This window comes from Panthera leo, chromosome D2 (genome assembly GCF_018350215.1).
Source record: "Panthera leo isolate Ple1 chromosome D2, P.leo_Ple1_pat1.1, whole genome shotgun sequence".
In the NCBI taxonomy this organism is placed as follows: Eukaryota; Metazoa; Chordata; class Mammalia; order Carnivora; family Felidae; genus Panthera; species Panthera leo.
In genome coordinates this window covers 35,413,934-35,426,522 of record NC_056689.1, presented here as the reverse complement: position 1 = coordinate 35,426,522, position 12,589 = coordinate 35,413,934, and the positions used below count along the sequence as shown (strand labels likewise).

Here is a 12,589-nt window from a genome sequence, read left to right as displayed (position 1 = left end):
GCAGGGCTCAGGTCGAAGGAGGAGGACAGGTTTCATCTTGGGGACTCTAACCATTCCCATTCTCTTACCTCCCCCCCTCAAAGAACTAACTGGAAGAAAGATCTATCTTCTGAGAAAGCATTGTTCCATCCCTCATCATTCCCAACGAAAGACTCCAACATCAACAATGTGACAAAGAATAAATCCATGCCCTCAGAAATGGGGGTGTTACCAGTTCATACATGAAAGGATCTGCCAAACAAAAGATATCTTTGTGGGTATCCCAAACACTATGTAAGGAGCTAAACAGGGTAGAGCAGAAAATGCTGGTACAGCACACTACTTGTCGACATCATTCAGCAAAATGGAAGCCCTTCAGAGTTAATACACTGCTTAAGCACTTATGTGATTTAAGAGATATTCACAAACTTGACTCACAACAGAATCCTAACCACATCATGGGCAAGAAGGAATCTACCAGACTCTAAATCCATGGGGGGCAGGGAGCAGAATGCTTGGCATACACTGCATTACACCTTTTTGTTGAAATGATTAGCAAAGTAACAATTCCCAATTGATTTATTCTCTGGACTTCCCACATTGCTATTATCCCAATCTTTATGCTAGGATACTTTTAAAAAGTTGAGGTAATCTCTCTTGTTTACTAGGTATTGCTAGATCACCAGTTAAAAGTTCATACTCAAACGAAGTTTAGTATACAAGTTCCTATTCCTTTCAGTAATTCATTCATTGGAAAAAAAATTTATGGAGCCCCTACTTTATATAAGACACTGTTCCAGGACTTTGGGATATATCCACTAGACGGCAGGGGGAGAACACAGACAAAAAAGCCCTGAATTCATGGTATTTACATTTGGGAACTAATCTGAGAATAGCAGTGTAAATCACTGACCCAATTAATAAATGTATACTGGTGACCTGCACAGGACTGGCAGATCTGGGGGTGGTCTACCATCACCTCTCATGTCTGTGATCACGGCGGACTCTGATGATCAATTAGGGCACACTCTCAATGCAGCAGAACTGAAGACCCTCAATATAGCAGGCCAGGTAACCACCTCAACTGGATTACAAGCATGTGATCAAGATGGCATGTGCTTGCCAAGATATTATGCAAGGTATATAAAACTTGAGACCTAGATCCAGCCCTAGATAAGCTTCTAGTCTATTTGAGGAAAAGAGCCTTTTACAAAAAAATAAGAATACAGCCTGATATAAGGTGTTGCAGGGGTTACTGCATAATAATTCAGACAAGAATGGTTCAGATCATAATTAGTCTCAGTACTCAAGTTTCAGCTTTGCGGTCCTTCATTTGCTTCTGCAGCCTCAGGAGAGGCTCTGGAAGTTTTGCATTTGACTTTGAATTTGATTTTAAAATGAAAATGGGAATGGAGGGGACAGATGGTAGTGTTGGTAGTATAATTTCTTTGTAATATTTTTTTAAACAGTTTATTTTTGGGAGAGCACAAGTGGGGGAGGGGCAGGGAGATGGGGACAGAGGATCCAAAGCAAGCTCTGCCCTGACAAGCTGACAGCAGCATGCCCAACGTGGGGCTCGAACTCACCAACTACAAGATCATGACCTGAGCCAAAGTTGGTTGTTCAGCCAACAGCTACCCAGGTGCCCCAGGGGTATAGTTTTTAATGGACCAAAGATGGGCTTTCTTGTCAACCATCTATTCATAACAACCCTGTCCCAGATTAGCATTAAGGGCCAAAGTCTGGAAAAATCCTAGCTTAAAGACTAAACAGGAAGGACACGCTAGTAAAAATAAAAGTTTCTTCATCTGTACTTAAGGAGTTTGTACCAGATCTCTACGGATCTCTCCAACTCTCTGATTCTAAGCAATACAGGCTCCAAAGCTCCCTCAACAGAAATGAACACCCTTCTCCCCCCCCCCCACCAAAAAAAAAGACAGTCCAGTAGGAGACCTTCGCTCATGTTAAAACCAAACCTCACTCAAAGGATACATTCGGTGTCACATATATTCTTAAAAGCTCATTCTTACTGGTGTTATAAAATAGGAACATAATAAATATTGCACTAATCCAATATATTTACTTCTTTTTTTATTTAATGTTTTTTATTTTTGAGGGATTGGGGAGGAGAAGAGAGAAAGGGAGATAGAGAATCTGAAGCAGGCTCCAGGCTCCGAGCTGTCAGCACAGAGCCAGACGCGGGGCTCAAACCCACGAACTGTGAGATCATGCCCTGAGCCGAAGTCAGACGCTTAACTGACTGATCCAACCAGGCACTCCCAATGTTTATTTCTAATGTAAGTTGCCTTACATTAAAGCACAAAGTAAAGTAAAAACATTCTTTCAGTTCTATGCTACTTGGAGAATCTGCTTTATAGATTTCCACATCTACTTATGCCACCCTCTTCCTCTTCATTTCACTCAACTTCCAGAAAAGAAGAAGTTAAATGCAGTTAACGTGTATAACTGACCGACCAAACCAGTATTTATTCCTCAAGCCAGGATCCATGGACAAATCTTGGGAATCTAAAGACATGAGAAGATTGTAATTCCACGTTTAGGTCTTAATAAGCTTAAAAAGGAAGTGAGTAAATGACAATTATTTCGTTTAAAAGTAAAGGAGCACCTGTGTAGCTCAGTCGGTTAAGCCTCTGACTCTTGACCTCCAATCAGGTCAAGATCTCGACTCAGGCCATGATCTTGCAGTTTGTGAGTTCAAACACGTGTACCTGAGTATATACTCTGAAGACCCCTATAGTTAAGACAAGTGTTGAACTTTGTTCTACATGGAGCTTTCACCATAAAATCCATCCTTCTTATGGTATCTATCACACCATGTTGTTCAGACTAGGGTCAGACGTGAGCCCAGAGTTAGATCTACAAAAGAAATACATCTAACAAAGCTCAGGAAAGCACTAAAAGGGCAAACCAAGCCAGTAGACAAGAACAAAGGCAGGAAAGCCAGACACAGGACACGGTGGGCAAAGTCAAGTCCAAAACAGTTAATTTGGAACCACAGAACACCCTTCTCTGTAGAGTATAGGTATCTCAAGGCAGATGCCCTACTTAGGTCATCACTTGGTCTTCAGGGCTTGAACATGTCTGAAGTAATATGGTTCCAGAAACATAGAGCAGCTAGAGAATGAAAAAGGCCAAGCTGAGTAAGACCTTACGTCTATTTTTTTATTGCAGTTCTAAACCCTGGATGCACATTAAAATTACCTGGGGTACTTTTAAAACTTCACATTTCCTAGGCTCCCACCCCAGACCAACAAAATCCCTCTTTTCTAAACAGAGAGCTTTGATAAGCTTCCTATAGTATCCTCTCCCATTACAACAAATCTGGCATCCGCTAATGGAAGCAGTGGAGCCCTGGCCCAAAGACAGTAGGGTCCGAATGAAAATTCAGCAAACCCCACCCTGTCCAAAGAGTTCTCTATGAAAAGTGCCACAAATTTCCCCCAGAAAGTGCCACTCTAGCTTTTCCCTAAAAATAGCTTTGCTTCCTTGGAGAGGTCAGATCCACAGCCTTCAGAGAGAAAAGCATAAACACAACTCTTGCCAAACCAGGCTCTCAACACTTAAATCAGCTTGCTCTCAAGTCCGCACAAAGTTCCAAGAACAAGGAGAGTCTTCTATAAAGGGTTTAACAGCAGACCATGGTTATGCAAGGCGCCCAGATCCAGTTCTCAAAATGCTTCATGTCCAGAAGTTCTAATTAATTATTACTTTACCAAACGAAAGTGAGTTATGTATTTCTGTCATTTCATCCAGGATCTTCTCCAGGCTGCCAAAAAACATGAACATACCCCAATACCAAAACTATGTAGGAAGGCTACAGAACGTCCTCACCAGAGACAAGACAGAGTTTTCACTTCATAAATCACCAAGAAACTCTGAAAAGGCAGCCAGTTGAAAAGACAAGCTACACTGGTGAAATATTTTCTTAATTCACCTCATTCAGGGTAATTGATTTTTTTTTTACTTCACGAACAAGTAATTTTTAATGTAAATAATAAAGTCACTTAACCGTGTACTCTTATTGCATGTGGAATGACAAAGTTTTTATCTGAATTAATTAGGTGATTTTTCACTAACACGGATTTGTTGCTTTTACTTAAGACTTTGTTTTTAATCAAATCCCTTCCCACCCTGACCCTCACCCCACTATGAGATGAAATAGAAAGCAACAAAAGTTTCTTAAAATGTGTTTCCCTGTGTTTCTTTCCAAAGGATTACAATGGCAAAACCCTCAGCATCAGTACAGGAACTACCCTCCTTCCTTGAGATGAGGTAGTATGCAAATCCCAGGCCCTATTTAGAATGTGTTTCATCCCTGTGTCATCACTGCTGGGAGCATCAGCCAAAATTCTGACATGCACATCATTGTCATACAACTTTTCACATCGTAGTTCCTGCTTTTAAGTGTACAATTAATGACAGGAGAAATTCAAGCTATCTTGCCAGAGAGGTGAAATTCTTCCCCTTTAAGAGTAGAAGGTTCAACCTGGCAAAAAGAAGAGACCCTCAGTTTCTTATCTCTAGGCATCCCATCCTACTCACGAGGCAGAAACATCACAGTTGGGGGAGGGGGAGACAAAATTACTTCCACATCCTGTAATTTGTCTGGTGTACTGGAACAGAGAAACAGTCTTATGAAACCCAAGCCACAATCCTCTTTCAATTTTATCATTATTATTTCACTTTGGAAATCGTTTTATTTTTTTATCTGGAGAATTTTTTCAGCTGTTTTAAGTGTTTTGTTGTTGTTTGTTTTTTGTTTTTTTTTTTTTGTTTTTTTTTTTTTTTTTTTTTTTTACAAAGTTCAATGAAAAAATCAAAGTCAAAAGAAGTCCCAATTCCACTCTTCCCTCCTTATGAAAGGCAATCTTTGTATTGTGTATCTTTTGCCCGGAGAAGGTACATTTGTGCCTATCTGTGTCACTTTTGTGGAAATGGTTTTTGTTTCCATGCACCAAAATCTTACTGGTCTAGCCGAAAGGGGAAAAAACATATGTATCACATTCCTAGGAGTTACCCTCCCTCATACTATCTTCAGGCTTGAAGGGAGGACCTTGGGTGTCCTCACTTGTCTAGCTCCTTGCTACTCAAAGTGTGGTCCATGGACCAGCAGCATCAGTGTCATGTGGGAGCTTGTTAGGAAGGCACATGCTCAGGTCCCAGGCAGACATCCTGAATCATCAATTTACATTTTAACAGGATCCTCAACAGATTTCACATGCATAGCAAAATGGGAGAAGTAAATAAATGGTCTAGTAAAAATTCCCACTCATGGTAAATAGAATCTTCTCTCAGAAGTTCGCTTTGCCTGTGCCTCGATTCTTCCAAAGCCTAGGTGTGCAGGACCATAAAACCCTAGCAGCGGCCTTTATGGTTTTCAGCAGAGTAAAGCAGTCATTCCTCAAACCAGGCAGCAAGTGAAGAAGCAGGGAGGAGCGCCGAGGGGTAGTGGCAGCAGCGGCCTCCCCCAGCCCGTGTGTCTCAACACAGCAGAGTCATTAATTAAGATACGCCCCGCTGCTGGCGAAGCAGTCACTCTGGCGTTCCCTGTCTGCTTGGGACTGGCGTGAGGTGTGAGAATCTGGGTAGCCTTCTCCATGGCTCTGCCCCGCTGGCGTTGATTGTGTATGATTAATGATTTAAAGGAATAAAAAGAGAAAGGTCAACTTCTGAGTTCAAGACAGAGCAGCTACATAGGGAGTAATTAAGATACTTGTGTAAGCATGATTAATAAGCACAAACTGGCACTCTGGGCAGTAAACAAGACGCAAGCAGATGGTTAGCACGGAAAAGGGTTTTTTTTTTTCTTCTTTCCTAAAAGCAATTTTTCAGCAGCTTGAAACTTGGCTTGTGAATTCTTTTCCTCCCCCAAGTCTCAAAAAACTCATTATCTCCACAACCTTAAAAAAAACACACACACACACACAAAACCGTGGTGAACCCCTTTCAAGACTCACTCATTCTCTCTTTTCAAAAAAGATACCTTATTATTTTATTTTATTTTTACAGATAACTAGAGTTTGCTTGTAAAATGGATGCGACTCATCTTTGTTTCTCTCTGCCTTTTATGTCAGGCGTCCCATGCACTGCCAAGCCTGACAAGGTGGTTCACTGCACAGTCTTTTAACTCCCACCCACCACTTCTCCCTCCCACCCCCCAACCCTGTGATGGGCAGAACAGAGGCATCAATGGTGGCATTTCTGGAGAGTGCTGGCAGGCAGGTGTCAGAGCCGTCCGGCAGGCGCCCCTCACGAACACTAATCAGCCCTGGTGTTCTTTTACAATCCATATCTAATTCGCAAGTTTCATTCTTTCTGAAAAACAATTACTAGGTTTTGAAGTTCATTGTGCATTTACTCAACTGTCTCTTCACATTAACGTAAAGTGGGAACAAGAGAAAATAGAGTCAGCAGGGAAGGGACATCAAAAGATGTTAAGAGTGGATGAAGGCTTTATTTTAAGAGTAATATAATTACAGATGTGTGCAATATTTTACAATAAATGAAACACAAAAGGTGTATCCTGTGCTTTCAAGATAGTGTGTGTGTGTGTGTGTGTGTATGTGTATGTATGTGTGTGTGTGTGGAGAGGCAAAGAGACAGACAAAGAGACATAGGAGAGAGACACTCAGATGTACACATTCCCGCAGGGATGGGAAAAGAATGAGAGACGGGTCATTTAGGACTTAGGAAAACAAAAAGATTCTCCCAGGATCACAAGAGTAAGGTATGCATCTCACTTAGCAAAAAGAAAAATAATTTAGCCATGACAGAGTAAGCAGACTTAGTGGGAGAAGGAAAGGAAAGGAAAGGAAAGGAAAGGAAAGGCAAGGACAGAGAGTATGAAAAAATAGAGGCAGGGAGGGAAGCAAAGGCAAAGAGAAAACAAAGAGAAATGGAGAGGTGGGTCTTAAGCAAAAACTACAAAGAGACTCGGCATACCTGATGAAGAAAATGCCATCAACCTGTAGTCCTTCTCCCAAATGCCATTTCTTGAACTTCCTAAAACTCATAATGAGTCGCTAGCCCCTGAACCACTCTCACTCAATTGTGAGGTTGACTGGCCCTTGACAGATGGAGAAATGTACTTTGTACCAGCAAGTTGCCATGGGTCTCCCCAGGCCAGCCTCAGTCCAGTGACCAAGTCTGTGCTCACCATTTCCTGGCCAATCCCCGGGGCCTCCCACCTCAACACCTACTACAGGGACCAGTCCTGTCAACCTTGTCTATCCACCAAAAGACAACAGTTCAGGCCCCAAACCTGAGCCCACATCACTCAGCCTCTATGTCCTCAGGACCGGAAACCACCACAGGCAGTGGCCCCTGAACCTAGTCCAGCCAAGGGCCTCAAAAACGTGCCCAACTATATTCTCTTCTTCCTTACCACCAAAACAAAGGTGGGAGGGGAGAGGAAAGGAAAGGGAAAAAAACTCAAGCTTCCCCCAATAGAAAATTCTATTATCACCATGATGCTTGGTCTCATGCCTCAACCCTTTTTTGTTTTATACTCAACACCTTAGTAATTCTTAAACAGCACTTTCCAAAGGTGTTAGAAAAATAGCTGAAAATGTTTGGAATACTCTAATATTACCCAGAGTAGAATGGGGTTCTTTTCTGTAGAAAGCTTCAGTCCCTTTAAGATGCTAACATGCTTTGTGAATTGTTCACAGCGAGCTAAAGCACATCATTTCCCAAACTGATTTATCTTCTAAAGCTACCTCTCCCCAAGACTTGGGTTCCATGGAATACTCTTTGAGAAACACGTATCTACATCTAAAAAAAACTCTTTGCTGTTTGAGAGTAGTAACTAATTTAACCTCTATCTTTTCCTTCTCTAGCCTGAACATACCAGTCTTACAAGATTTTCCCTCAGAGATCTATTTCCTATTCCTTGAATCATTTTTCCACCAAACTGCCACACCTCCCATTTTTTCCACATTCTCTTTGAACTCTTGTAAGCAACTTCAGAGCTCCAACAAGGATCTCATTCATGCAAGCATGGAGTGAAAATGGCTTTGCACGTCCTACTCCCTTTAATGCAGCTCCAGATTATACTGGAGTTTTGCCTGGTCACCCCACATTATCTGTAAGTGCAAGCTGAGGTCTCTCTCCAGATAATTTGCATCCATAAATATATTTGTTCCAAAGCTATTTAGGAGAAGTTCTGGAATAAGTGCAAAAAAGTCTCAACACTGTGGAGGAAGAGAGAGGGGGAAGAAAGGAAAGGCCCACATTTGGCAGGGTCCACACTCTCAGCTCACACAGACCCATCTCAGGATGTACTCTTTAGAAAAAGGCTTATAAAATCCCTGCAGAATATAGACACCAATGTTCACAGCCCAAGCAAAGAACAGTAAGGAAAAACCAATATATATGCTCTCTTCTTTATTAGGATCCATCTTCAGTCTAAGACTCATTACCTTGTACTTAATTTGCTTCAACAGCCTCTCCAGTCTGTCTTCCTAATTTTCATCTCTTACCCTAGAATCAAATTTGAATACATGTCAAACACTACTTCCACTATGCTCCTCCTCTAGCCAAGCACACATTTCATCTTCCCCATAATCCTAAGAAATAGGTACAGTAATTATCCCCATTATACAAGTGGGAAAACTGAAAAACAAAGAGGTTAAGTCACCCCCCCCCCAAGATCACACAGCTAGAAAGTGGGGGAGCCGGGATTTGACCCCTGGGCCATCTGGTTCCAGGGTCAATGCTTGCCTGGCTGCCATGCCTATTACCTAGTCTCACCCAAGCGTTCAACAGTAGCTTCCCATGGTCCAAGCACACCAGTACCACGCACCATGCTTCCTCCCAACCCCTGCTTCCCTTTTCTTCTTTAAACATCTTCCCAGCATTTGTCATGTGTCACCATCTTTAAGATCTTTCTGACGATTCTTAGCCCCGTGTCCTTGCCTGTGAATTCTAACCTGTGACCTATCTCACATGGCTTCAAGCTAAAGGACTTTATGGCTTGTACTCTTCACCACTGTTTTTAGTATGTCAGTTGCTTTATCTCCTCAACTAGATTAGAAACTCCTTGAGGTTTCAAAGGACTGCTCATAGGCTGAACAAATAAATGGACATCCTTCTACTACTACCTAATGTGGCCCTTTGTGGGTAGAATCCTTTCATCACCACCCAATATATCTGGACCATGCCAGGATTTCCCTGGTATCAAGGCTGCCTCCAAAATTTTCTCCCATGCTCCCTTTCTCTCAAGCCTAAGCCTCCATTTTATTGTCTCTCAGGCTGGCCCACAAATTGAAATAGAACATGATGCTTAATTTTACATCAACCAGTTAAGCTGCTTTAAACACTTCAATATTCCCCAAATGTAGTTAAATATATGAACTTGCACTTAGAGTTGTCAACAACGCATTGACAATTTGTTTTATAGTTGCATGTTAATCTACAATCTGTTTAATGCAATCCAATACATTATTCGGGATGGTGATATATAAATTTAAGTCCTGGAGCATGAAATATCATTTAGGATTAAGGCTCTAATCTCTTAACAGAGGAGATATTTGCTCACAAAGGCAAGCAGCTAAGAAGAGTCCCTGCATATAAAAGGCATCATCATTGTCTCCTGCACCAAGGAACCAGCTACAGGGCATGCCAATCCTGGAGGGCAGATAAAAGGGGGACAAAAGTTACCTCCCTTCTGGCTCCCAAAGACTTTCTCACTAAATCAGCCTCACAAAATAGTTAAAAATTCACTGACTAAAAGTACTGTTTATGACTACCTCTTCGTCCTCCCCAAAGTCCTCAGGTAGGAGAACAGTAACAAAGGCAGTGAGGGCTAACTCATATAATGCAACCATATGAAGTAGGTCCTCTTATATCCCCACTGTTTCAATGAGAAAACTGAGGCAGAGCCAGGAAGGGGCACTGCTGAGCCAGGGCCTCATCAGCAGAATCTGGGCTCTTCGCCACACTTTCCTCTGCTAATCACCCCACATAAAACACTAACTGTCAGGCTTATTTCCAAGCCAAAGACTGGAGACCACTACAAGTTGCCTGGGATAAAGTAAGTGTTCAACAAATACTTTGGAATGAGAGAAAGTATGAGCTACTGTGAGCAAGCAGAAGAAAACGACAAAAACTACAAGTACAAGATACTCATTATCCTCAAAGAATTCAGAGAAGACAGGAGGAAAATAAGAAGAGATCAGCAGAAGGTCATTAAAATGCCAAAAGAGGGATCACAGGAAGAAAGGTCCCAGAAGGAGAGTTGATGACTTGGGGGTTCGGAAAGGGCCAGGGTGGGATGAAGGAAGGTGCAGCTGAAAGAGCCCAGGCTCCTCGCCACATTTGGACCAATGCCCTCCTCATTCAAGCCCCACGGAAAGAGCTAGGTCAACAGTTTGCTACCAAATGTCACTTATCCATATACAAAACCCCCCACCTATAAACAGACATTCTTCAAGGCATATATATACCTTTCAGGTTGGGGACCCAATCACAGCCTACTCCCTGCCCACAGCACACATAGACCTTTCCTCTGAAAGCATATATTGGTCACTCTGATAGGATGCATCTTTCCACAGAGCCCAGCCCTGTCAGGAACTCTTGTTCACTGTGACTAACTCCAACATAAGGACCTAATCTTGGATGTTCCATGCCCAATCTGCCTGAAAACCCAGTTTCACCCAAACTCTGGAAGCCCTCAGAGACATGGGCAGATGGCATAGGCCACGTGGTCAGATGAGCAATAGGCTGGCCTTGCAAGGTACTTACACCAGGCAGACTAGCAATGCTAACTGGGGTGGTCAGCCTCCAAGAACTGCACCATCACAACCTTTATCAACTTTGCGCTTCCTTGTTTGGAAGTGATACATATTTCAGAAATGTCAAAATTCTTAGAGAAATGTGGTGATAAAATGAATAGGCTTTTTGCTCTCCATATTGATATACCCGATTTCACTGTCAAAGTGCTTTTAGTTATAATAGGAAATGTACAAAGTTAGCTTTGCTTGTTTTGACAACCACAAAAGAGATTTATCAGTTACATGTACCCACTGAAGCTGAGGTTTCAAAGTTAAAATTGGTTCTAGCCAAGTTTCAATATTATTAATGTTTTCATGATAACAAAAACATGTAACTTTTCTGATAGTTCTCAATGCCTTTGTGAGGAAGAGTTTTGGAAATCTGGTCCACTTGCCAGAAACTTCTGCTACTTTTATGCAATAATTCAAAAGAAGTCCATAAAAACTAGAGCACAGTTAATTTTACTGTTTAGTTTTTAAAACAGGAAAAGTTTCACATGACTTAAAATAGTGTCATTGAGATTTCAAATCCCCAAGCTGTAAGGATTTCTTTCCATTTCCTTCTCTGGTCTTCTCAAATACATGCTTTTCCATTCTTGTTTTAATTGCTTCAAATATATGAAATTCCCACTAATTCTTCTGAAAGCTCTTACAAAGCCGTGGTCAGATTACTCACTTTGTCAAACTTTCTCTTAAGCTGCATTACTCTTCGGAGGCACTGGTGTTCACATCTGTGCACTGTACAACGTTTGGCTTTACCTTCTGCGCTCAACTTACTCCAAGACAAGTAGTTATTAGCACATCTTCATGCCAGTAAATCTTTCAATGAAAGAATAAAGAGAAGGAAAGGAAAGGGAGGGGAGGGAGAAGGACAAAAGCCAAACAGTGAAAGAGTCCAGACATTAAGGAAAATGGAGATGTTTCACAATTTCCCAAATATAGAGTTGAAAGCTAAATCGGGAAGCCTCTGTCTTCCCATTTGTCTGGAAGTTCCAGGAGTTAGATTCTACTTAGCAAATTTTAACATACTCCTGAATGAGAATTATTCCATTCCATGAAGTTGGTAGTTCCACTTCAACTTCCATGAAATGAGTAAACTGACTAGCATTATCTCAGGAACCTCCAGGACAGCCCTATAAAGACGTGGACGTGGTGTTCCCAGTGTACATCCGTGGCCCCTAGAGTTGAACACCTGCCTACAGTCATACAGCTCCTAAGTGATAGAGCCAGAGTTGAACCCTTGTGCCACCTCTTGCTGAAACCAGCTACTCCCAAATTACAATTACTACATTGCTAAGAGGGCAATCTTTCAACCAAAGATGTGTTTCCCAGCTTCACATTAACTGTCCCTCAGCCAAAGAAAGAGGACACATTCAGAAAATGCCTTATCATGAAGGGTGGTCACTGACTGCTGGTGTGACTTCCAGCCTTAGGAAGCAAAGGTTTCTACGAAGGCCAACCTGGGGACTTTACTAAGCAAATCCTGGAAAACTACGGACAGTTTAACAGACACAGAGAAGGCTCAGAGAGGTGTAGAAAAAAAAGGATATATAGCAGATACCAAAAATTTAGAAAGGAATGCTAATGGATTTTTTTTTAATAGTGTTTACATTTTAAGCTTGATGTTCTGTGAAGCTGATGCACAAACATAGGATACTAGGCTCAAGTTGCAAGAAGTGACTTCTCACACGGGAGCATACAATACTTTGAGTCGTGAACTAAAACTAAATAAAACAAGTCTTTTGAGTATTAACAATGGAGGAGTTTGTACTAAGTTGAAATTATGTCTAAATGGCTCCATAGTAAAGTATATGCAC

At 41.7% G+C, this 12,589-nt stretch overlaps 1 protein-coding gene across 3 annotated transcripts in view; it reads right to left on the bottom strand.

The window, feature by feature from the left end:
* LRMDA (leucine rich melanocyte differentiation associated) overlaps window positions 1-12,589 on the bottom strand; it is a 1,023,531-nt gene that overhangs the window by 802,596 nt on the left and 208,346 nt on the right. The window lies entirely within an intron of this gene.